Below are 27,679 nucleotides of genomic sequence, written 5' to 3' on the forward strand. Positions count from 1 at the left end.
AATAATCTCTTTTGTAGCTGAACCGGTGGGACCAAAGGTCGTGATCTGGACTTGGCATCATTCGCATGCCCATCTGTATTTGCACTGAGGGTCAGCGGTGCTCACCAGTGGGGAGCTCCGTGATCAAGGATAAGGTGAGGGGACTGTCCTTGAACGAGACGCCACGTGACCACACATAAGAGATAACTGGGTTGTGCTACTAAAAAGAGGAATGTTTACTTGAGCAGATAAAAAAAAAAAAAAAAAAAGCATACATGTTTGATTAAGAGAGCAAATTCAATTTAGATATGGGAAGAGAGCTCATCATCTACTTTTAAGATGGAGAACAAGGTTAACAAAAAAGCTTTTTAGGTTATGTTGTTTGTCTATGGGTATACCACTTTATACTAATTTTAATTTCAAACGGACATCATACGGAAAAAAAATTTTCATTGATTTTATACATATAGTTGGGGAAATTGAAGGCCTATTACACAACCGAGTCAATCTTTTGTGAGGTGCCGATTTGAAAAAAAATTCTTAATTTTGCTTTATTGAGATTTAGCAATGCAGCTACTTTACATATATTACATATTATAAATACCAAATACCATACCAAGTTTCTCCGCCCATGACTTGACAGTTAGGCCGGGCAAAGATCGGCCACTTTCAGAGAACGGTCAGACTACACTTTCTGAAGACACTATGAGCCTGATTTACTAAAGGTTTGCATGTGTAAAAACGTGTGCAAACTGGATTGTGTGCAAAAAAATGTGGAAGCTGATCTACTAACCGGGAGCAACCACGACTGCCTCAGCTAAATTACTACACAGTTAATTTTGCATGTTGTGAGTGGAGTATATGAAAATAGATTAATTTAGCACGCACAATTGCGCTGGCTCATATTGTTCCTTTAAACACCGCGTCTGAAAAGCAGGTGAGAAGCAGAGCCAGCTGAGCGTAGGCAAAATCAAAGGCGGGCGGGGATAACTTTTCTGCTCGTGTAAGACTTTTGAAATGCCACACAAAAATTATCCCGCTATATCATGAATTCAGCAATGCAATTTTTTAACTTTAAGGGCTGATTTGGAGCCAGTCACAGTCAGGCGTCATGCCATATCACCAATGACAAAACCTCTTTCAACCCTGCATTTCCATGCATCTGGGTCATTTCAGTGCCCTTCCCAAGTTTCAAATGCAATGTTACATCAAATTGCCACAATCCTGGGGTGAGTTAAACCAAAGAAAGCATGGCTATTATGCAGTTGCTGGCATCGGAGCAACCGATTTAGTAATATATTTGGTGGCCTCTTCCACTAACACTTCCAATTCCATCACTCTCTCAAATTTTTCGTAGGGGCAAAACCCCTCTTTTAAATAGGAGATAAGAGCTGTCGGGAAGTTTCATGGTTAAAACCATCACCATGGAGATGACAAGCTGGGCTGCAGTTCTTCTTGCCTAGATTTTCCTGAAAAAAGTGGCCTTCCCTGATGGTAACAAATGGCTCAGCCATCCCACGAGAACTTGCTGCTTGTCTGAAGTGCTATATATACCCTTGAACTCACCAAAAAAAGGAGGAAAATCCCCAATGTTGTGCTGATGTAGTTTTCACCTATGAACTCTTGTCTCATATCTACTGTGTAGTTTCACAGTCCTTTTTACACCTGTTGTCAACAGCGCGCCAATCTGTTAGAGTGAACACGCTACTTAGCACCTGCTGTTCGCGATCTTAGTAATTCAGGCCCAAAGTCTTTTACAACAAAGTGCAAAGTATGGTTCACACCGATGTACAGCAATGATGGACAGATTAAACTAAGTTCAGCTTGTATCTGAAGGATCGGGAGCGGATAGTATGGGGAAGAAAAGGAACAGCGCATGATCCAAAGCATACCACATCATGTGTCAAGCAAGGTAGCGGCATTGTTATAGCACGGGTCTGTATGGCTGCAACTGGAACCAGCTACTTGGTGATGATTGATGTGATTGCTTATATACTGTAGATGTGCAAATGATGTTTTATTCCGTGTATAATTTTCCTTTTTTCATTATGCCAACTAATAAAACACAGGTTATTGTCCTTTTGCTGTTTATATCTTTTTAGAAGTATTTTTACTTACACCCTGACTTTATAATGTCATGTGTAATTAACAATACTGCCTTTTCAAACATTTTAACGATCTGGCAGCTAATGCTCATAACCTTGTGCATTTTCTGAAAAAGATGTTACAATTTGCATCCTTTTTCAACCTTTTTCCTTTCGATACGGCTATTGGTGTCGAAAAAAAAACCCCCAAACTCCTGGAAGTTCTTAAAACGTAACATTCTTCCCCACTTGCTGCCCTCCAGCTGCACACCTGACTAAATGCCTGCACGTGCAAGTGCTCGCAAGATGCATCTTTTCACTTTTAATCACCAACACGGTACTGATTGGACAGAGGTGATCGACTGAGGTGATTAACAAGAGGAGAAGAGCTGAAATGGCAACAGCTAATGAGGCACTCTGGGACTAAAAGGTTCAGTGCTTACGACTTCACTGAACAACAGAACCACTCAGACGTGGACAGTTGGGCGTTTTTTTTTTTTTTTATGTATGGAATGAAAAACACTTAGGTAGGCTATATGCTGGGAAAAGTACAGTACATTACTCTTTCTTACTGTTTGTGTCGATTTACCTAAAAGTGGTACGATTTGAAGTTAAACCTACCAAATATTTCAGAAAAATATGCCTCAATAGTCAAACAAAATCATCATCATTTGTTATGGCGCGTGAGCATCTAAAGGATCAGCTTCACAAGTGTGTTTTGCTATTTCTTTAACTTTTTATTAATGCCACCACAGATTGGTAGTAGTGATGGCAAGGAGGAAAACTGTGATGATAACCATAGAACCAGAGGTGGAACTGGACATAGGGTTAGGGTCTGGCTTCTCAGTACAATATGAGCAATTGTATTGATTAAATATAAATTACATACACACATTTGTTTTACCAACACACTGTATGCTAAGTTTAACATATATATATATTTTTTTAAAACAGTACAGTGAATTCCCGCCTATTCCTGGTCACAAATGCACCTATTTGTGTTTTTTTTTTGGCTCTATTCTATAACACTCTGAAGATGGTACCAAGGCCCTGAAGAATTAAGAAAACTAAGAACGTAGTAATTGGGTACAATGAATTATGTTGAAGTGATTCATCTCGACGGACAGAGTAACATCTTTTCAATGTCGGGGAGGAGTATAGTTGTTAGTGGAAGTTATGGAGTGTTTGTTTATACACGTACACTTCTGGTGCCTTTTTTCGAAATCAAATAATCTTTAAGCCATTTATTTGTAATAAGGGAGACGAGTTTGAAATTATATTAAAGGGTTTTGGTATATTGTGGTATATTTACATTTTAAACTATTAATATAGGTAATTATGAACATTGTTTTTTGTCAGGGTAGAAGTAAATAATCACTTGTGGTTTTTAGCTATTCGCGGGGGTTAAAATGTACATACCAACAAAACAACCACAAAGCTCGCGATGTTTTCTTTTGCTGCCTGCCAAGAGCCAAGAGCACAGCAAAATTTAGCCACAGTTTGAGCCTGCAATGATTTAATTCACTTTATGTTATTTCCTGTGGGAATATTTGTTTTGAAATGAAAACAACTTGGAAGCCAGCCAGCGAAACGGATTGTGTACGACAACTGGAGATTCCGCTGGAAATCCAATTTGTGTACAAAATCTTGGGAGGTGTGACAGTTAAAGAGACAGGGGATGTTGCGCTCAGGTAGATATTTGAAATTCTTTGTTTTTTCCAGATTTCTTTTTTTTCCAAGACCATCTTTCCCTTTACTCCCCAAGGATAAGGGAGGATTAGGGGTGGTGGTGTCCTACTTGAATAGTGCTGACATGTAGCCTTGAGGGAGGCTGAGGCACTGAAAGACTCCGGCAGATGTGTTCACCCTTTTTGTGCGCAGAGTCCAAAGCGGCATACATTTGGAGAGTCACAGCAAAAAGAATGGGAGTAATTACCGTGTATATTTTGTAGACAAAAACTCGCAATTGTTGAATAACACCTGAAGTCATCAAAAGCAAGTTACTGTACTCCACATAGGTGCTGCTAAAAGATTTATACACTGAATTCTCAGTGTAAACACTATGTTTAGGTAAGGATGGAGACCGAAGCCTATAGACTCGCTTCGTCATAAATAGTCTCTGTTAAATAACTCAATAAAGTATTTGGGACAGCAGCTGCTGAGGGCGGAACGTCATAGTGAGATGTGGAGAAGTCACACTTTATTGTATTTACGTCAGCAGGAGGACAGATGGGAAGGTAGAGCAAAGTTAGATGGCGGCAGGTGAGACAATACTTCTGGCAAAATTCTACATTTTAATAAATACATAGTTATTTGTAGCTCTGTTTGTCATAGTCTAATTATGGTCAGGTTGTTCCTCATAACTGCGTGCTTCATTGATCTGCAACAAACTATTGCAGTTCTCGTTGATGCTCTTATACATCAAACTCGTTTGCTTTTGAGTATTTCATGCACTGTTTGCCAATTCTACTACACTGAGGCTTTGTGGGGACTTGAACGTCCATACGTGATACATTTCTTAAAAAACATTCTTTTGACAGGCGAAGATTTCGAGCCTGGGCAAGAAAATCATAATTTTATTTCAGAATTTTATGACAAAAAGTTTAAAGTCGTACCATTACAAGACTAATATTTGAATTTAAGACCAAATAAATTATGGAGACTGAAAATGGACTCCAAATATCGTATTCATAGGAGAGTAAAGTTGTACAGTAATATCACAAGAAAATCTTTTACCCCGAGAATAAAGTGATGATTTAATAAAAAGGCATACTATTTTAAGAATAAAGTTGCAGTATTAAAAATCATAATTTTAAAAGAATAGAAAAAATGAGGAATAATTTCACATTTCATGAAAATAAATGTATCATTTTACAAGAAAACAGTAGTAATGTTACAATAATGAAGTTGCAATTTTTACAAGCATAATGCTAAACAAATTTTTATGGGAATTTTAATATTAAACTGTTGGAATTATGTGAAACAGTAGATTTTTTTTCTCTCGCATTGCTGTAATACGATTAAGCATTGCTACATTTTTATTTATGTTTTGTCTTTTTTTTCTTTATTCCCCCCACCCCGTTTTTATTGTGGCCCTAATAATCTTTTGTAAAAAACAAAAAAAACAAAAAAAAGAAAAGAGCTGTGTTGAGCACACGCATTACGATTTGAAAAATCACTCTTCACACAGACCACACCATAGGATAATTGTTCTGATAACCTGGCCTTTGATGATTCTACATTCACAAAAAATAAAACGCCAAACCGATAATATTTAGTGTTATAGTAATGTTCCATAATGTATAAGTCATGCTACCAACGTAGCATCTGTGTCTAACATATGGTTGTTTACAGTGTACTTTCATAATCCCATGCCATTGTGAGTGGTCATATTTGAGAATCATGCTCGTGCACGTTAGTGAGGCGCGTGGCTTTGGTCAGCTACTCGAGGGTAGAGGGGGACTAATAAAGTGAGGCTACATTCATATCGTGCTAGCGGTTTTAACACTGCAAATCTCCCCTTTAAGTGTTTCTGTTTTATTTCGAGAGTCGTGAGACCAAATGTAGCTCCTGCAAAAGAAAGAGTACTTGATCAAACAAGTCAGAGTCTCGTCTGGTGTAATTGTTTCTGGAGAGATTAGGCATACAACACAGTACAGTATATAGCAAGGTTTAATAGCTCACCTCACATATGAGTGCTCTAATCTCTCACTGGAGACACAGAGTGAGACATAGCAGGTATTAATGTACTGACAGCCAAGCAGTTCTGACTCTCATCCTCATGAATATGGATGAGCGAACCCACCGGGGGCCTTTGCGCAGCTGGCTTTATCACTTTAATGCGCATTATGGCAATAATGAGCAAGAAGCTACTTAGATCCCATAATTCTCCCGAGTCCCATCATAAATAATAGCTTACATGTAGCTTACTTATAGCAGATAAATAGTGGGAGTGGCGGGGGGACAGTCAGAGCACCTGTGATCACTCATGTTTATAGGTGGCTCCAAATTTGTGAGGAATTAAAAATTTGAGAGGGATCTGTGCTGTTGTATGCCACTTGGGTAGATTTGAATTTGAGAGAAATATCCCCTTCCACCCACAAAACTATCAGCACCATTATGCCACAGGACCCATTGTTCAATATGAAGATGAATGGGTCTACAAAAACACCATAACTCAGTTCTCAGCATATAAAATTCCCTGTGAATTAGTAACAAAGCTACTCATCATCAAGTGTGAAAGAAGACAGGGGAAAAGGCCAATTCTTACATCCTTTTATGTATAAAAGCAATAATGTGGAAAAACACTGACGCACAAAAGCATACAGTAAGTTGATATGGCAATTGCAATCACAAACAACATATTCATTATCTAACTGTGTAATCACCTGTTGCATCACTTTGGATCAATGAAACATTATCAGCGAGAGAATGCTTTGTTGCAATGGATCTCACTACATGTGCAACCAATTAATTTATATGACTCTATTTCAAACCGTCTACCGTTGAAATAGAAAGTCAATAACAACAAAGGCATTGTGTGGGACCATTTTTAAACTAAAAGCTTTGATTGATCACTTTTTCTTTATTAAATACACAACAAAAAAAGGTGGCGGTTTTTGGATGGCTCGAATGGATTAATGGCATTTCAATTAATTTTAATGGGAAAAATGTTTTGATATACAGCTATTTGTAAATTTTGCCTGGCATTAACGTTTGCCTATCCAATTCCCCTCCGTTTTGTCCAAGGTGGTGTGAAATGGGGCTGCCTGGCGGCTGGCAACATAGTGTAAACATAGCTTTAGTTGAGGCTAACTGCCACTTGGCTAAATTAGAAGTAAATCGGTTTATTTTTCCTGAACGTTACCTTGGAGAAATGATTGAGGCTTGGCTACCTTTGTTGATCGGCGATTATGAGTTTATTTCATTGGACCGTTACCTTAAGAGACTGTAGAAGTGTCCAATTTGTAATTTTAATTTGCCCTCACCAGCCAATTCATTTGGTACACCTGCATCTCAACTAATCCTTATACCTGTTACAGGTCTTGTATTAGCTCTTATTAGCTTCCACAGGGGTACTAAATGTTCTATCGGAGGATTGTGGATGTTCCCAGAATGCTGTTTCATTTTAAAGACAGTACATCTTTAACTTAAATAACGTGTTGATATACCGTTATTGTATGTATCAGCGAATCCTAACCACTGTGCCATGGGACATTAGTGTGGCACGGGAAATGATCCAATTTTACTAAATTGGTCTAAAAATTACTTATGCACCGATACGACAAATAGAGTATCTTTGTTCATGTATCCATGTCAGCAAGGTATAGTGACAGGCAGAACAATTGAATTCTCGTCCCTAAAGCAAGCAAAGCAAAGCAAATTTATTTCAATAGCGCATTTCATACACAAGGTAACTCAATGTGCTTTACATGATTAGGAGCATCTAAAAACAAAGGAAAAAACAGCTTATAAACATTTAAAACAAAGAGAAAAAAACAACAACAATTAAAACACCGTACAGTGCAAGAAATATCATTTAAAAGTGGAAATGCTCTAAAAAGCATGGGAAAAAAGAAGAGTTTTTAACCTGGACTTAAAAACATGCACACTTGGGGCTGACGTCACTTCTGTTGGCCACTTGTTCCATTTGTGTGCAGCATAATAGCTAAATGCTGCTTAACCATGTTTGCTTTGGACTCTGTGCTCCACTATTTGACCTGAGTCTGTCGATCTCAGAGCCCTACTGGGTTAATATGCCATTAGCATTTCATCCATGTATTCAGGACCTAAACTGTTTAGTGATTTATAGACTGGTAGCAAAACTTTAAAATCTATTCTAAAGCTGACTGGAAGCCAGTGTAAAGACTTTAGAATTGGAGTAATATGCTCTGACATCTTTGTTCTGGCCAGAACCCGAGCTGCAGCATTCTGAATGAGCTGCAGCTGTTTAATGCTCTTTTTAGGGAGTCCAGTCAGAAGACCATTACAATTGTCAAGTCTACTTGAGATAAAAGCATGGATGAGCTTCTCCTGCTCTGCTTGGCACATGCAAGCCTTCACTCTGGATATGTTCTTCAGATGGTTGAAGGCAGTTTTAGTGATTGATTTGATATGACTGTTGAAAGTCAGAAAGGAATCTATCAGAATACCAAGGTTTCGGACTTGGTCTTTGGTTTTTAAAGAGAGTGACTCCAGGTATTTACTAACAGCAATCCTCTAGATACAAATCAAGGTACAATTAACCCGTGTAGCCACTTGTTTCGATTCATACAACATAAGTCATGGAACACTGAGTAAGTAAGTTTCTATTTAAATTGAGACGAGATCATTATTATTTCATTTTGAAAAAAAAAGAATTGCTGATCTGATGTGAGATGTTTCTCATGTAAAATATGTGCCTTGGTGTAATAAAACTGATTTATATTAAAGTATATAGTGTGCACATTGAAATTATTTGTCCAATTATAGCTTTGGTTAATATGTTTCTATTGTGTACTGTACTTGAATAGGAAATGCCTAATGTACCCTTGAGTATGAAAGGGTACATTACATACCTTTCTGTTTGTACCCTTGAGTATGAAAGGGTACAGTACATACCTTTCTGTTTTGCTTAGATTTATGGATTTGTTGTACTTGGAATGGACATGGATGCACAGAGGAATGTTATTTTCTATTGCCAATTGATTTAATAACGTGCAAGCTGGAGCAAATGCCAGTTGCTCTATGTCTTCATTACTGGTTTGTTTTTTTTGGTTTAAGTTTTTCCTTTTTTGTTATAGGCTGTATATATTTTTTTACAGTACATTGTTGCGGCGGAATGATTCATGTTTTGGGTTAAACTTGAGGTTGAACACAGTCCAACAGGTTTGATTATGTGGTAAAACACAGCCAGTTGCTGGAAACAACAGATTTTACAGTACATAACGAATAGCTCATTTTATTTTATTTTTTGTGATAAACCATTTTCAGCTATTAGCGTAATGTATTTTTAAATGGCAGATATGTAAAGGCAAACCACTGACATTTACATGTGCATGTGTATTGACCACATGTCAGCAGTTGATGCGCGAGGGCCGGCTGATGGGTACCTGGTCCTGCTCATGTGTGTGCACAGAGCATATCAAGTTTATGCGAGATTAACTGTGCCTATTGCACTGACTTCCACTGCTGTGACAGTGAACGATGTGTGCGTAATGAGGTGTCGACGGACATGCTGCGTGATGCAAACTGCGAGGCTAACTATTCATCCCAGTAGGGCACAGATGACCTGACTCTGTTCTCGGTAATTAGGATTTTTCTGTAGGTGAGGTCCTGTCTTCTGTAGAGAACACTGCTTGGCCTCCCTGTTGGTGCAGCATCATGAATACAAATAGAACTCCAAGAATAGCCTCAACTCATGTAGGTCGGGTCACAGCATCGTTGGGATTCTTGGAGAAGAAATACAAGTTTATGTGGAGCAACTATGTGGCAGAACTTATTCCTGTGTATTAAACTATAATGAAATTTCTCCTCGAGCAGAAGAACAAGCTGTACAAGAGGTTAAAAGCCTTGTCTGTACCAGTCTATCAAATTCAAAAAGATCTAGCACTGATGTGTAATACTAATAATAATTTGGTTAGTGTCACTCAGTTTTATATTTACCTTTTAAAATTTTGTGATTTGATTTAGATATATTCTGTCACCAATTCTGAGGAGTGCCATAGGAGCAAAACATTAGCTTTTAGCAGCTGTAACCAGTAGCATGGCTTCTAATATTAGCATGCTAAGCTAATGTGCTAATGTTAATCCGCATATCTTCTTTACAATCAAGCAGATATAGCATGATTGTGGCTTGGTTGAGTGTTGCTGACTTCAACAGTGGTCTCTTTTGAAATGTGATGATTTAATTATTTAATCTAGTCAGGCAGTCTGAAGGACACCATGAGGGTCGGGTGGGGGCCTGAGAGCCATTAGCGGTTTAGCATTGTCAGTGTTTGCTTATAAACAATGAAGCTTCGTATTTGCTGTGGCATTAACAGTATTTAATTGAACAAGTAATCAATAATTTTCTGAACCTATGAAACCATTAAAATTACTTACATTTTTGACCGTAAACAACATCAACAAAAATAATTGAAAAATACAAAACAATACAGCAAATGCTATAAGAAATATGACTACACAAAAATGAATGGAAACACATCCATCCATTTTCTGTACCACTTATCCACACCGGCTTCACGGGTGAGCTGGAGCCTATCCCACCTGACTTTGTGCAACTGATTAATGTTCTTGTTTTTTTTTTTTTTTTTCAAATATTCTCTCATTTTGAATTGCATTTGAACTGAACCATTTACATTCAAATTCACACTGAAGAACAATTTGGAGTCTTCAAGGAACCCAACATGCATGTCTTTTGAATATGGAGGGGAACCAGTACCTGGAGAAAACCTACGAAAGCGCTGGGAGAGCAAGTAAACTCCAAGCAGGAAGGCCAGAGCCCCAACCTCAGAATCGTGAGGATCATGAAACCCTTGAGTTAAAATTGTGTCCACATCGGTCATTTAATTCCATCAACAAACAAACACATAAAAACGTTTTTTAAGCGTCTTTCATTTTGAGACTTTCAAGCGTCAGCAATAAACCGCCAGCCACTAAAGTTTTGGAAACCCTCGAGATACTTGTTAAACTAGATCACTGCTGAGCTTTGCCAAGGCACCCCACAAGACCTTCAGATACCTCAACAAAACTTTTACAGCATTGAAAAAAAACATCAACTGCTGAAACAAAATGCTGTGCTTAAAAATCAAATCAAATTGATCAAAATAAAACAAACATCCGACCGTTAAAAACAAAAAATAATAGCAGTTAAAAACAATAAAAACATGAAACACGAAAACAAAGGCTGACTCTCATGCTGAATTGAAAAAAATTATAATAAGAAATTATCATCCTTCCATCCATTTTCTGAACCGCTTCTCCTCATTAGGGTCACGGACGTGCTGGAGCCTATCCTAGCGATCATTGGACAGGAGGCAGGGTACACCCTGAACTGGTTGCCAGCCAATCACAGGGCACATATAAACAAACAACCATTTGCACTCACATTCACACCTACGGGCAATTTAGAGTTGTCAATTAACCTAGCATGCATGTTTTTGGGATGTGGGAGGAAACCGGAGTGCCTGGAGAAAACCCACACAGGCACGGGGAGAACATGCAAACTCCACACAGGCGGGGACCCCAGACCTCAGAACTGTGAGGCAGACGCTCTAACCAGTCGCCCACCGTGCCGCCAGAAATGATAATAATGAATATAAATAAATACATCCATCCATCCATTTTCTGAGCCGCTTCTCCTCACAAGGGTCGCGGACGTACTGGAGCCTATCCCAGCTGTCATCAGGCAGGAGGCGGGGTACACCCTGAACTGGTTGCCAGCCAATCGCAGGGCACATAGAAACAAACAACCATTCGCACTCACATTCACACCTACGGGCAATTTAGAGTCTCCAATTCATGCGTGTTTTTTGGGATGTGGGAGGAAACCGGAGTGCCCGGAGAAAACCCACGCAGGCACAGGGAGAACATGCAAACTCCACACAGGCGGGGCCGGGAATTGAACCCGGGTCCTCAGAACTGTGAGGCTGACGCTCTAACCAGTCGTCCACTGTGCCGCCAGAAATGATAATAATGAATATAAATAAATACATACAATAAAATATTGCTTTTCAATAAATGCTTGAAGAATATTCGGTGACAGTCGGAGACATGGAAACTGCCCTGCAGTAGTGTGTCTTTAGACCAAACTTTCCTAGTCCTTATTTTGGCAGCCTGCTGTTCCACCTGTTGGTGATCTCAAGGTGTATGAAGTTGTGGTCAGATTCCCTCCAAGGAGGGAGAGAAGAAGCACATTTGCTTTCATTGCACAATATACATCACAGGTGTCAAACTCAAGGCCCGGGGGCCAGATCTGGGCCGCCGCATCATTTCAGGTGGACAACCAAAGCAAATCATTTTTTTGTTTTTATGTAAAAATATGATGAGGCAATAATAATAATAATAATGCATTACACTTATATAGTGCTGTGTTGTTTGAAGCTCTTATTAGATGAGAGAGAGGAACATCAAGTCTCCACTGGCCTGTATGAGTGTGCCTGGATGCTGAAACTGTAAGTTTGCGATCACTCGCTTTGGGAGCGGCAGCAGCTGATGGTTGAATGTAAACAAACAATTGCAGCTTCCTAACAGCCATTAGGTATGTTGGCGAGTAACCTCATATTTCACATTTATTATAATGATCAGTGAAAGGAAAGCTTCAAATCTCCTGCCCCATTCAGTTCTCGCTCTCTCTTCACTACATCTACTCTCTACCAACAAATATTACTATTTTAATGTAGAACCAGGAGAAGGCTACATCATCGGCATGACAAGATGGAGTCAGAATCAGTGCAGTTTGCAATAATACCCATCAGGGCTGTACAACTATAATACAAAAAATTGGCTTAACGTTGATTTAACATTATACACTCTTCTTGTTTATGCTTGTGTCATCGTTTTAGCTTTTTCTCCTAGGAATAAGATAATTGTCATAGACACTGAATAATTTTCCCATTGTTTAACCCCCCTACACTCCCTGTCAGCTTGCCTGGGCAATTTACTCCATTTACTGCTGCCTTTGTCAGATTAGCTCTACTTTCCCCCCCTCGGCATTTACAAGTAATTATAAACAGCAGCACAGATGGAGGAATCATTCTTCTCCACAAAGTTTTGCTGCTCAGCCTCATCTTGGTGGTCTTTACAGCTCTGAGCTTCTGGGCGAGCGTTTTCACGCTTGGCCTCATTGTGGCTGACTCCACTTTTTACAGCCCTGTGGAAGAAAATGATGTAGAAACATGCATGTGTGGTATAGAATGCCACCATTCATTTTGCTGCTTGAATTTGGATGACCGCATTTCCGAATCGACTATGAAAATTAACAATCATTTAGTGGTACCTTGACTCATGAGTGCCTTGAATTATGATTTTTTTAAAGTTACGGGCTGTCGTTTGGTTGATTTCTTTTTTTTTTTTTTTTTTTTGCTTAGCGTTGTAAGCCAAGATTTTCATTATAAGCAACTAGCTTCAGACTGAAGTGAAAAAGAAATGGAGCAATTAAGTTAATGTAATTTCCTGGGACGTGGGCAAGGAGAGCCACAATAGCCAATGCATTTTCAGCCCTTTATTGAACAAGACAAACAGTCAAACACAAAAATACAAAATGAGAACACTCACAAGGAGCTGTCAATCCTTCTTCACATAAATACTCAAGTAAAAGTAAAAGGTACGGTGCATTACAGTACTCTGACAAGTACAGTTTACGGAAAATGTTACTGGAGTAAATGGACTACTGGAGTAAATGGACTAAATGTAGTGTGTTACTACCCACCACTGCTTGCAATATCTCAACATTATTAAACGTGAAGACAATTTGCAATTTTGGTATTTTAGCAAGAAACAAGTTGCAACAAGTTAGCAAGTTGAGGCACAGGATTTACATTCGTGGGCCACATAAAATGATGTGGCGGGCTGGATCTGGTCCCCGGGTCTAGACTTTGACGCCTGTGCACTAGGCCACACCCCTTAAAGGCACACATCCAACATATGAATTGTACAGGATGTACAGTAATTACACTAGATAAAACCAGTTTGTATTTATCCAAGCCTGTGTGATTTACCATCTAATATTATCTTTTAGTTTTATGAGCAATGTTTTTCCTCCGATATGTCCCAAAATCATTTTGCAGTACAGCAGCGATCCATTTATTATTATTATTTTTTCTTCATGACAGATGGCATGTACTCGCTTCTGCACTGGCCGATATTGGCTAGTGGCAGCAACTGGACAGTCGTTGTAAAAGACGGCCATATGTTGCAATATGCCGCACAGATTGAGGTAAGGACCGCCGGGCTCAAAGTGTGTATTTAAGGGCACTGAGTGGCGAGTGAGAACATCCATCGAAGGCCTGAGCATATGTTTGTGTCATATCTTTCTCACTTTATTTTATTAACTCACAAGAATGCCCATAAAGCTGCCAAAGGCATTTTTTAGCGTAAAGGAGAAACTTCACAACACTGTGTTGGAAGTAGATTACATATGTACATTTACTGATTTATTTATTGTGAATTGGACTGTTGCCAAATTATCCTGCTTGCATTCCAGCACAAATTTATGAGAACCAACACAAGCGCTGTCGCAACAATTATGCCTTTACAAACACAATAATGCTTGGTTTTGAAGACTGTCAGAGATATTTGAATTATCAATATGTTTTATAAATATGGTTGGATTAACAGTAGGTGAACTTGTAATTGATATGTACCTGTTGCCATTCATACAACTGAATAAAAGCTTTGTGTTCAACTAAACAGGGCCAGATTTTACACTAAGTTAATTTGTAAGTTGAGACAAGATCATCATTATTTTAGTTCACTGTATCCTCTATACTTGACATAATTTGTGATATGAAATTTTTGTTTGGTGGTAGGCTGTGAGATTTTATAATGCAAAATATGTGCCAAGGCTCTATATAAAAAGATGGAGGTCGTGCTTACGAATATGAACATATTCTACATTCTAGTCTGCTATGAAAAGCCATTCCCGATCAGAGACTTGATCTTTGGTTCAGTCTCGCAAATGGTCATTTCAAGCCTTTTTTGGTCTTCTGTCTTTTGACTGGCAGGACCGTGCAAAAGAAAGATGGGTGTGGGAGAAGGTGGGCAGGCAGTCAAGTGTCCCTCTTGGAAAGTTTGTGTTTCTGCAGTCACACACAGTAACACAGCCTTACCTATCAGCATGTGTTAGTGGGTGCACCTGACCAGAGTAGTGATTCATTGTTAGTATTTCTTGAGAGGATGCACACAAGCAGACATACACACACACCCACACAGACACACACTCGACCACGGGAGTAAGTCGTAACAGGGGAACAGGATCTTAATGTGGGATGGAGGCCGCTCCGGATAAAGCTTGAAAACGCTTGCCCTTAAGTGACATTTGCTGGCCTAAAGTTAAAGTGACATTCGGGTTTGATGTGGAACACGGCGCCAGGACAAGGATGGATCAGTGCCTTCAAGTCGACTGGATGGACAATCCTTCACAAAAGCAGGTAGAAAATGGAGACGTGACCGCTTATTTCAGCCAGAAAGCTACAATGTCATCCATCAAAACTGTGCTTTCCTCCCCAGACTGTTTAGTGTTTAAGGACACACACTTTGCGATTAGACGGCCATTCTAGAATAATACATGTCTTTGCAATGGCACTCAAGAATAAATGGTTTAGCAAATTCTGTTTGAAAACTGAGCTAAAAACTAAAACTGAGATAAAATAATTTTCGCTACAGCACTTGTATTAACCCTAACTCTCACTAGTTTGCCCAGATGTACTTAATATAGTGTCAAGTGAGAAAATCAGTTCAGGATTGGTCAGATAATTTTTAATTACTTCTTTTTTCCCCTACATTTCAGTCATTAATTATTTGTGTGAGGACAAAACCGATCAAAAGGCATGAGATAACTCACTCATTTTCCAACACGACTCCCTTGTTGTGTTCTCAGGCAATCTACTTCCAAAGTATAGCTGAATGGCCCCGCCGCTTGATGGCCAGAAATCAGAGCAAACAAATGAATGCTGCTCTCAACCGTCCACAAAATCCGTTTGGGTGATGAAAACAAATGAAACCCGCCCCTCTCCCTGGAGGAGCAAGTATTGCTTCTATTGACCACGGCTGCCCCTCAGAGTTCCGCAGCACGCGCCACACATTACTGCTTTCCTCACCAAAAACAGAACCTAAACAAAAACAAACGCGGCGAGCAGCAATTAACAAACAGCTGGAGTTTTGCACAGCCAGTGAAGATGAGGGTTATTTTCAGGGTGCAGACCACATTATCATCAAGAGGTAATTAACAGTCTGCTAGAATAGGACATGTATGAAATGTATGCAAGAGGAGAGAAAGAGCTTTCTATTGAGTCACTGCCGTCAATATGACACGGTCTTCTACTTCTGCTGCAGATTTATTATTGTTTTTTTTTTTAGAAATGTGCGCCATATGCCCATTTTGTCTTTAAAACTACACTTTTAATGATAGCTAACTATAGATATCATTTAAATGACAGCTAAAATGGCTAAAACCCCTTTTTTTTTTTTATTCGTGACCGTTATATATTTCCCCATAGATCAAAACACATTAAAAAGAAAGTTAACAGTTTCATTTTACTTTTATGGTACATATGTATCAGAAACAACTATAGGATGCCCAGTGCATATGACTAGATGTTTTTAAGGCTAAACACATTATACAACTGTTCTAGAGGCAATATTATAATTTCAGCAACTAACAGAACGTGCTACACTCGCAGACTATGACCAATTAGTCATAAATGTGCACAAGAAGTTGAAACGCAACGAGGGGAACGACCCGAGCGGCCAGTATGCACAGCTAATTTGATTAAAACAACCACATTAATGAAGAGCGGACCTCTTAGGGGTACACATGTTTATGTTACACATGTACTTTGTGTGCACAGCCACCCCATAGGTTCTTCAACAAGACTCTCATTTGGAGGAAATGGGGAATGTTTAAATGTTTTATGTATGCTGTTATAATGGCGTGCCTTTAGTTAAAGCTGGTTCAATGGCTGATTCTGTCAAAATAATAGCATTTAAGGAGGACACTGCAAGTAGAGTTTAAAGCAATACTCTCAGTCATTGATCGACTTCACTTAATTTGTTCCGAATGCCTGTCCCGCAGAGAATAGTGAACTTTAGCTAAATTTATCCATACAACCATTTTCTTCTTTGTTTTTGACACAAATACCTTTATCATGTTTCTGTATTTAGCTACGATCCTACTAAGGATAGCCATATTAATTGATAAATTGATCATTACGTTTTATACAATTGATTAATTGTGTCTCGAAGCAACAGAGCACACATTGGTGTACTGTACACTACTTTGCTATAATAGCAGCAACACTGTTGATTCATTCTCAACTAGTTTGCTGTCTAAGACAGACAGTGGGGAGTTAAGCGACATCCACACAATGGCAACTCCTTGGAGGAGCATTTTTCTACTCAACACAACCCTGACATTGAAACAGGAGTTTAATTTTCCCCAAGCCTTTCCCCGATATGTCTGCTACATCATTTTCACAACTTGTTTGACACTTTCTTCACATGGCAAACGATACAATACCTTCCAAAGTCAGTCAATGACTTGGGCTCCTCTTTGGATGCCTTTTCTTTGCGGCCAGTGAGGCATTGGAATCATTTCAAGTCGGGGTGCCAGGATTTTACAGGGCACGCAGATCTGCGAGCTCAGACGGAATCTTTGATATTCGATAACATCTCTCCACTCTCAGCCCTCGGCAAATTCCTTCATCTTTATCCTTTCTGGTTCCTTTCACTTTTGCTCCAGCCTCTGCCCGCGTATTTTAGCAGATTGTGTTGAATAATGATGTCGGCGGTGCACAGGTGGTCAAGGGGACAGAGTGGTCGCCAGCTACCACAGAGAATGAGGTTCAGTAACAAGTAGACAGTGCCAACCTCAGTTTGCTTGTGGTTTCCAGTGTACAACATTGACCACAGCAGCAGATGGGAGGGTAGTCAGGGATCACGGTCGTGTCATTGGGCCTGGTGTCTTTTACTGGCAGGTTGTACAGACAGTTGACTTGTCGAAGGAGCCGCACATTGAACGCATGAAATCATGATTTGCGAAACGAGTGGTTTGAGTTACGAGTGTGGCCATGACCAAACTAAACTCATACATCAAGGCATCACTGTAATCCAGTCAAATCCATTTTAATTTTGGTAACTCAGGAGCAGGCAGGTGCACAGACATTTTTGGGGGCAGGTGCTCGAGCCCCCCCGCAAAAAAGGCCACCCATTGCTAAAATTATTCCTACAATTAAGAACAAAACTGTAGAATATATTTAACTTACCTATTTGTTTCTGTTAACACAATCAACACAGTCAATAATTCAACTATTAACAAAGGTGAATATTAACAAACAATTATTTTTGTGATATACAAAAATGAGATCAAGGTACTGATAACCTATAACCTGCACTACTCAATTGAAAATTTTTTTTTAGAAATTACATAAAAATAACTGAGATACTGTGGTTGCACAAGTGCACACACCCTCTTTTAAATGGAGGTGTGGCTGGGTTCAGAATGAAGCAATCACATTCAAACTCATATTAAATAGGCATCAGCGCACACCTGTCACCATTTAAAGTGCCTCTGATTAACACAAAATAAATTAAGGTGGGAGCATATGTACAATTCTTCAAATGACTCAGATAAATGCCCCTTAAAAATCAAAACATTTTGGGTGTAATTGATAACAAAGAGGGTGATTTTTATTTATTTTCTAATATGGATGAATGAAGGGAAAAAGGTCTGTAGCAAAAAAGGGCAGTCTCTTTCATCCAGGGCAAAATGGCAGGTGCTTGAGCACCACTTGGGGTTTATGCACGTGCCTGCTCGGGAGTCTTCTTACATTTTCCTTCTTTTAACACTCCTTGCTGAGACTGCTCCTTCTTTTATATCAATTAAAAAATATATATTTGCCAGGTAATTTAAAGAACATTCACTCTATTTGGTTAATAAATGCACTTCGTATATTTGTATAATGCTGTGTTTGTATCGAAAGCCGTTACATATCTTGTAATGTGGCCTAATGCATGTTTAGTGTGAGCATGCAGGCTGCATGTGCACACGCTACAGTCTATTATAGTGTCGTCTAAGCCTGGGCTTTATCCACTGCTCAGTGAGGCGGGAACTGCACCAAGACGTCACTCATCTGGCTGGCCAACCAAGACCTCTTTATTTGGACTGTCACTGGAACCCATTTGGAGGGGCGCAGATTTATTTGGGCTCGCTTATCTCTGCAGACCAGTCAGGAATCACATAGCTGTACTTGTGTATCTTTTCCACCCTCTGGACAGACTGAGGGTAAAGGGGCTCGAGAGGCTAAAAAAGTCATTTGTGAATATGTCCCACAAATCTGTAGCATGTGTCTGATAATGTAAAAATTTAATCCACTGTACCTTGGACACAAATAGACACATTTTTTTCTGTTAAAACAGATTTGTTTTGTAATCATTTGCTGCATATCTTATTTTGGAGTGCACTGGTTGAAATTGTGTCTGTACAGTTTTTTTCCCATTTAAGTCAAGGACTGTGTTTATGTAAAAAAAAAAAAAAAAAAAAAAAGGACTGAACACCCCATAGAATCGATCATTTTATAGGAATGATAAGCAGGCTATTATTTTACTTTCCACATAAAAGGTTTTGCCTCATGGTTAATTTTTGCGTGATGCAAATCACATTTCAATATCCTGTTGAATTTCCAACTAGTCCGACGGCGAGAAATGTCCAAGGGGTAATTTCGTAATGGAGGCGGGCGGGGAAAAAAAAGTTAAACAGCATTTTTCCATTTTAGCCGTGTGGCCTGAGTGGGTTTACCACATGCAAGCATCAGGCCAGTTAAGAGGTTAGGCCAGGCAAGTCATTACTGTCAGAGCTAATGTAGAGAGATGAGGAGAGGGACCATGGAGGTAAGCAGTCAGTAATGAATGAACACACTCCTAAATTCAACTAAATACAATTACACGCCCATGTAAATGCAAGCATAACAAGCAGGCAGCTGCTGAACTAACCTGGCTGGGGGCCTTAGGACAAAGTCCATCCAGATACTTTGCACATGTTTGGCAAGCTATCGACTAATGTAGACACTTGGTAGTTGGAGGTATAGGGTAGCTTTTCCAGGAAAAAAAAAACAAATGTCTCCAATGGGATGTGATATATGCTTTTACGTTTTAAGTTTTTGCAAAAAGTTGGGAAAATCAATTTTAGGACTTGTAGAGCCCCTACTTTGGCAAAATGTCTCATATACTGTGAGGACATTTTACAGTCACTTCAGTTAAATTAATGTAAATGTTATCAATATGTAATATTTATATAATGTTCCTCTCAGTTGCGTAGTTTTGTGATGTCATCAAAGTAGTCATCAAAGTGTTAACGTAGTTGTGTTGTGCTTTTAATGTGTTGTGTTGTGGTTTTGCATTTGTTGTGACCTGTCTCGGCCACCGTAGCTGGAGAGATGGGGGGCAGAGTAATTTCAGAGTGTAAAAAGCAAGATATTTAGGCGGTGTTGTAGGCTACACTGCAGCAAAAAGCATGGAGAAACTTCAAGAATTCTGAAGTACTCCGCAAAGCGGTCTCCAAATAGCTGCAGCACATGGACGAACCTGAACTTCCTGAGATCCCGCCGTGCTTTTACAATCCGATGAACCCATTCCATTTTTTGTTGTTGTTGTTGTTGCCGCTCGTCATCTCCTCCTCCTCTTCTCAGTAAAAGTAAAGCAGGGGCTTTTCATTGTAACGGTGACAAATCCAAGCGCGAAAAGGCACCAGCCTACTTTCGGTTCGGTCGCTTAGCAACCGGCAACAAATATGACAAGCTTAAGCTGGGGTCCTCCATGCACCCTACCCCCCGGTGAAGAGCGGTTTGAAAGCCCCCTAAATTGACTTACAATCTTGGTCACGGAACATATTAAACTCTTAAGTCAAAGAACCACTTTACTGTTTACTGTTTTTGTTTTGTTCTGGAGATTTAAACTATAACCGCCAGATGTAAGGACATATTTAGCCTAAACCCAGGGTGGTCATTCCAGGAGGATGTGAGTGGCCTCAGTTCAAACAAACACAACATCCCCCAATGCTCTAATCAGTCGAGCACTCTAAAACAGACTTGCTGGACTTAAGCAGAGACTGAGGTATAATTGTTCGTTCCAGTCGCTATCGGGCAATGGCCTACGCAGGACACTGGGGACCACCAACACTGACACCCACACACTTGGCAGTGTCAACTGTCCACCAATCAAGGCTGTTTACCGCTGCCTGACTTATGATGTCATACCCCTCTCCCACTATCCAAACTAATAACAGAGCCTGAAATGTGCATCGGGGCTCAGAAGGATGTGTGTGAAGAATTCCACATGCCACAGTAAACTCTGATCCCTAATGAGTTCTCACTCGCAAAGAGGGATAATAAAGTGTGCGGTCTGTGCAATGAAAGGTCAGAGCCATAAACGACTCTGATGGGTATCATTTCTTTCCGTTTTTTATTCTTTGTTTTCTCCCATTCTTTAAGCCCAGCGGTCACTTATCAAAGCTCGGAAATAACCGTGTTTGGTGGAGCAATGTAGGGAGGGATAAAAGGAAAACAAATAGCAGTGACACCTAAACTAATTTTCTTTTTTATCTAATCTTGAAAGAAAATATTTTATTTCTCCTCTGCGAATTTCTAATGTTTGCTGGGGAGATAAGCTTTCTTTAAATACGACGTGTTAATTGAATGCCAACAGTAGTGAAATAATTGCTTCAGGCGCACATAGCGAGTTCATATGGTCCTCTTGAATGACTTTTGCCTATATCACTTTAATTTCTTTACCTTACTCTTCCCCTGAAGACATCCTCCTATTTCTTGATTGTCTGTGTGAGTAAGGAAATGACATATGACTGTAGTAAAATTGGATTACGGCAAAGAGTGTTATTTCTAGCAGAAGTACTCAAGGGGGAGAATAGATTTAAATGATTTAATCTAGTCTTTGACACAGGGACTGTGGTCCACAGCTAGACAGGTGAAACATGGTGGAAATGTCTTTTAAAAAAACAAAAGAATATATATCTCTATATATATATATGGATATATATAATATTCGGGGCTTTTGGGGCATGAATGTAAAATGTCAATTAGCAATAGAGGTCAGATCGTGATGCGGCTGACGAGTATTTCCATTAAGAGAGGAATGCAGCTATCAATGGAAAGCAACTCCCACAATTTACTGGTAAAGTTTTGGATTAAGCTATCATTCCTCTTCAGTTACAATGCCATTTATAAGTAAAAACTTCAGCGAGCCAGGACATTAAAAAAAAAGCTGAAAAGCTCTTATGATGAGAAGGAAGATAAGTTTTCATTCAGACATTTAATAGAGAACGGAAGAAGTAAAGTAACAAATTAAATGAATACGATTCCACGGTCGATAGAAAGAGGACGCCTTGATAGAGTGAAGCCTTGGCAATAGCAGGAGGAATTGATAAATCAAATAAATACATTGGCAAAAAAAATAGGGATGAGAGGAGAGGAATAGCCAGTTGGTCCTTCATCCATCATCTGTTTGGCTTGGATGCCAGCTTGTGACTAGGAGCATCCACTGATTAATATTCAGCGCCGGATGGAGGGTTATGCAGGAATTCACATTCTCCCCTTTACTTGACTTTGAAAAAAAACAACCTCAAAGCCGCTTTATACACTGTGAATCTGCAAGAGTTTGGTTTTATCTGGCCAAGAACAGGTTCATATTTCTAAAATGCAGTTAGTAGATCAAATAAAATATATGTTCAAAGAGAAATGTCCACCTTTCCCAAAAGAACCCATCCATCCTGATATTTAAGTTCTAAGTAATTCATTGTTTCAATCTGTCCTATTTGGTTGTTAGGTCACGCAATAAGGAAATTCTGTATGTCTTATCATGCCGTAACGAGTTTGCTCTGCAGCAAGAATTCAATATACAGTGAATTCACGGTTTGCTATTCACCTTATTCATGACTTCACCTATTACGTTTTTCCATGGAACCTATTCTTAGCTATTTGCTGAAAAACTCAGTGAATTTGAATTCAGTTTATGGCAGAAAGAAGCAACAACAAAAGTGTGCATAATGCATTACGTTTAGGCTGGTGGAGAGTGCTGTACATGATATGCTGTATGTGGCAATGTCAGCCTTGACTTTGCAGAGTACCCTGCTTCGAAAATAAGGCATCAGCAGGGACGGACGGCGGTTAGATTGACCGACGGGGCTGTCACACTTGCATCGCCGGCGAACGCCATTTGTGACCAGCGCTCAGCAGAAATGTCACACGGCCCCCGGAAAATGGCACAGCAGTCACTTTTTAATTTATTTTTTATTTTTTACCCACATTTTCCCATCATGTTCTCGATTTCTATTCTTTCTTTCATACGTGCACACACATGCACGCGCGCACACACACACACACACACACACACACACTCATGAGGAGAGACACATTTCTTTTTACGTTTTTATGCTTTGGGGTAAAATACTTGCGTTGGCAACCTTGGCATCAACAGGCTTGCACTGTTGTTGTAACTCTTAACATGCTATAAATTGTGTGTGACACTTGTGTGCTCACAGCAGCTCAAAATGTGTCACATATTTCACACCTATGTAAACATACCTTTCCAGGGGATTTGACGTCACCTCCGACAACTTGTTCTGTAATCATTTTGAGTGGCTGACCTTCTGCGCTCCGAACGGAATACTAAAAGCCCCCAAACAAACACAAAGTAAAATAAACAGAGTGTGCAGAAAATGTGCTACATTCACAGCATAACTCCTGCGAGTAATTACTACTAAAAGCATGTTATTTGTTGAATGATGTGTCAATAACGAGCAATTATGTCGAGAAAATAGCGTTGGGCCGCGTATTTGTGAGAAGAATCTTGCTGCAAGGAGCATAAAAACATATTTAATGGAATTTTACCCCCCCCCCCCCTCCCAAAAAAAAAGTAATGTCTCCTCCACCTCAGTGTGTCCTCCCCATAATTTGGGTTTTATTGGCTGTGGCTATGACAGGTACATCTCTGTGATTGCTGCCTGCAGCAAAATGCAGCAGCAGCAGATTGAACTTGCTTTTATTGTGCCGCATAATTTCAATGTTTAATTTGAGGAACTGACCAGCAAAGTGCTTGTGTAACAAAAGTCGTATATCATTGTTCACAGGGCTTGTTTGTCACCCTGAGAGTCTACACTGCAAGGTGCTGGGGAAACTGATGATAGAAAGAGTGGTACATAATTTCAATGTTGTAAGTGTCACACATGAATATCTGAGAGTTTATCGCAAGGATATACAATCAAAGCAAACTGGATGGGTAAATTATGTGTAAAACTTTCAATGTGTCCTATTGTGGAACCTCCAAGATCCAACACAAACTGTTTCGGGATTTGTTCATTCTTATTTGAAATTCTGTTCTGTCTTTAGAAATAGTGGAAATTAAAATATTTTGTTGCAGGGGCAAATTGTCAACGGTCAATAAATGTAAAATGTTCAATATTTCACAACTCTTTATGTTTTCGGCCAATCCACGGACTCAGTCGTCGGGATATGAAACGGAACGATAGTCAATTAGGAAATGACCTAATGCTAATACTGATGCCAGACAAAAATAGAAGAGCAACTGGTTGCAAAAAAGTTTATTTTCCAGGTATAGGTTTTTATATTTACGTATATGTACCCTTAAAAAAAACCCCACAAAATCGTATTTGTTGAGTTACCCAACCACTCTTGCTTTCAATTAGGAGGTTCCGCTGTTTTCATTTGATTACCATGACCTTATAAAGTCACTGATGGTGTAGTGGTGCACTCGCCTGACTTTGGTGCGGGCAGCGTGGGATCAGTTCCCACTCAGTGACGGTGTGAATGTGAGTGCGAATGGTTGTCCATGTCTATATGTGCCCTGCGACTGACTGGCGACCAGTTCAGGGTGTAGTCCGCCTTTCGCCCGAAGTCAGCTGGGTTAGGCTCCAGCGCCCCGCGACCCTAACCAGGATAAGCGGTGTTGACAATGGATGGATGGATGGACCTTATAAAGTACATATTTCATCTAAAAGTCATGACTTTCTTAGATACATTTTTGCATCTGATTTTAAGTGTAAACATGCCATGCACTCATTGCTCTTTAAATGTAAAGCAGCATGTCTCTAGGTGTTATACCAACATATACAGTTCTTCTTTAGATTACAACTTTACCACCCGTCATAACTAAAAATGTAAATGTTTCAGTCTGAACATTAGATATGTAGGTATAAAGTATTTTGAATTCCGTTGGGAATCCAGGTTAGAATGATCAAATCAATTGACCTACAGTGGCTTGCAGACATCGAGACACACTATTTGGTACATCGACCAAACAAGCATGGCATGGCAGCAATGCTGAGGAAGCGTGTCTCAGTTTTCAATTCCAGCTCGAGGTAAATACACCGGCCAATCAGATGGAGATATGACTGGCTAAATTGGACTCGGGCGTCCAAATACTGTATTACGACCTTATACAAGCTTTTGGGGGTCATTGGAACTTGTGCTTGATGTTGTTATGGGCATCTTTGCACCTCATACCCCTTCTCAATATAAAGCTTCGCACATGCATGCTAACAGACAACGCTCACTGAGTACACTCCGTCATACACACTGTACTTAGTGTCCTATAAGCCACCTGCATATTGTTTTTTACAGCGCTGATACATACTGTATAACCCTCTTGAGCTGCAGTAAAATTCTATTCAGCCGAGCTCAAGTTTCATATTTCTGATGCCTTCTGGAGGTAAAGGTCAAAAAGGCTGACTATCGTTAAACTCTATCAGGACCACAAAATTGCCACTCGCCCAAGTCAGGTTACAGTGTCGAATACAATCTACTAAAGATAGAAATAATATGTCCTACTTGTTTGCCTATTATGAGTTCATCTTAGCAAATCTTGCAGAGTTGGGACAACCTGACATGGGCAGATAGATTGTTTCACATATTTGTCTGAGCAAGGGCTAATAGAAATGGTTGAAAACAGGGCAGGCACAATAACAGGAGATTGGACAGATATTCTGTCGTATTGTTATTAGTGAGTCAGTTGAAAAGTAACATACAAAGTTCCACCATCTCAACCAGGCAAGCAATCAGTATCTTGCTGAAATCGCTCGACGGAAGATTGAAAGCCTTTCCATCAAAAAAAATTCTCATTTGGGTTATTCTTTGCTCCTTTTTTTTTATTATAAATTTTTTTTTTTTTTACAAAGACATGTTTTCCAGTTCTGATAAAACTTCTTTTGTGCAAAAACCCAATGTAATTTCTACGCTTTGATGCCATTACTTGTTGTTGCGTCCCCTCTAAATCATAACTAAACAATGGACTTAGCTGTCACCTCTAACTCCTATAAACCAGTTATGAATCCAGTTATTCGGATGAATGCATATTGTGAATATTCTAATAAAGTCCAAGGTCATACAATTGGGAATTTGACCAAATTTATTTGGTTAAGATGACCGCCTTTTTTAATTTTTAATTTTAACCTTATACTTCATTTCTTGTAAATACAGCTCGCTCACAAGGTAATAAAATTAGCAAAAATATTTAAGAAACAAAAAAATGACAACTACATGGATACTCAGTTGAAAAAAGTTTGAACATTTTTTGTCTGGCTTATTTGATAGGAAAAATCATGATGTCATGATATGATACTTTTTCACTCAGGCCCTGTAAGTGGTTCTATCGTGCATTACAGAATGGAAACTAATTGGCATACATGGCAAGCTTTTGCTTTTTCTGTTGATCTGATCTGTTAATGTCCCAGTTCCAGCGCAACGTAACTGCCATAAAATCAATATAAATGCCAATTCTAAACCTCTGTGATCATCAGATGTGCTGCATGTTTTGTTTTGTTTTTTTACTATACATACTGTATACTTTAGTACTGTAATTACTGTATGAGAAACTTTGTTCTTCTATTTATACCAGCAAAGTATAATGACAGGCGGAACAATTTAATACACTTCCACTACCTCCACAGATCAATATTATTTCAGTCTATCGCGAATACCGTTTTTGTGATATTTTTGTTTGTTGGTGTGCTTTGAGTTTCACCTAATGTAAAATATGTGCACTGGCTCAATAAAGGTTGGGAAACACTAAAGATGGGAAACTGTCTGAAGAAGACAAAACAACAAAAATGAGAAGTTGAGCTCCAGCCACGCACGCATCTACGCTATCGCAACACTTGCCAGGAATAAGAATTCAGAGCAACCTATCAAAAGTATTCAAAGAAATCATTGATTATTGATAGCTAATGTTACCCACAGTTGATCAAGTAACGTTAGTCGTAATTGGCACTTTATCCGTATATATCTAACTAACCAATGAACATTTTTTTTTAATCTCTTTTGTGTGATTCATGCCTTGTGGTTGCAAAGTTCAGAAAAGGGAATAAAAGAGATATATCATTGCACCGTAAGCAGCCACTGGGCTTGGCCTTTGACCTTCTCGCTGCAGTGAAGGAGATGCCACTAGCTGTCGGACCGTTCCTGTGGCACATTTATCAGTGTGAGGAGAATACAATTGCGAGAGTGCGCAGCAAGGTGAGGCTTCAAAAGAGCGTGCACGCTGAGGCGGCTTTCCACAGACCGATAAAAGCAGAATGCTTCAATAAAAGAAGATACCGCTGAAACCTTTGGAACAGATGATGATAAAGAGCCAGTGATATTTTCTCTTCAATAACGCCTGAAGAAAACACACCATAATCACAGACTTATTACTCCGAGATATACGATATACAGTACCTTTATCATCTTATGAGAAGTGTAGATGCTGCTGTCTAAGCCTGCTACACTTATTTGTTCTACAAGCGTAGCATCAAATATTTTTTTCCCCCTCTCTCTCTCTCTCTCTCTGTGTTGCTTTCTTCTCATTGCTGACATTTTGCTACCTGTTCCTTTTGCTATCAGAAACATGTAGCCATT

Source organism: Phycodurus eques, chromosome 3, assembly GCF_024500275.1.
Source record: "Phycodurus eques isolate BA_2022a chromosome 3, UOR_Pequ_1.1, whole genome shotgun sequence".
Classification (NCBI taxonomy): domain Eukaryota; kingdom Metazoa; phylum Chordata; class Actinopteri; order Syngnathiformes; family Syngnathidae; genus Phycodurus; species Phycodurus eques.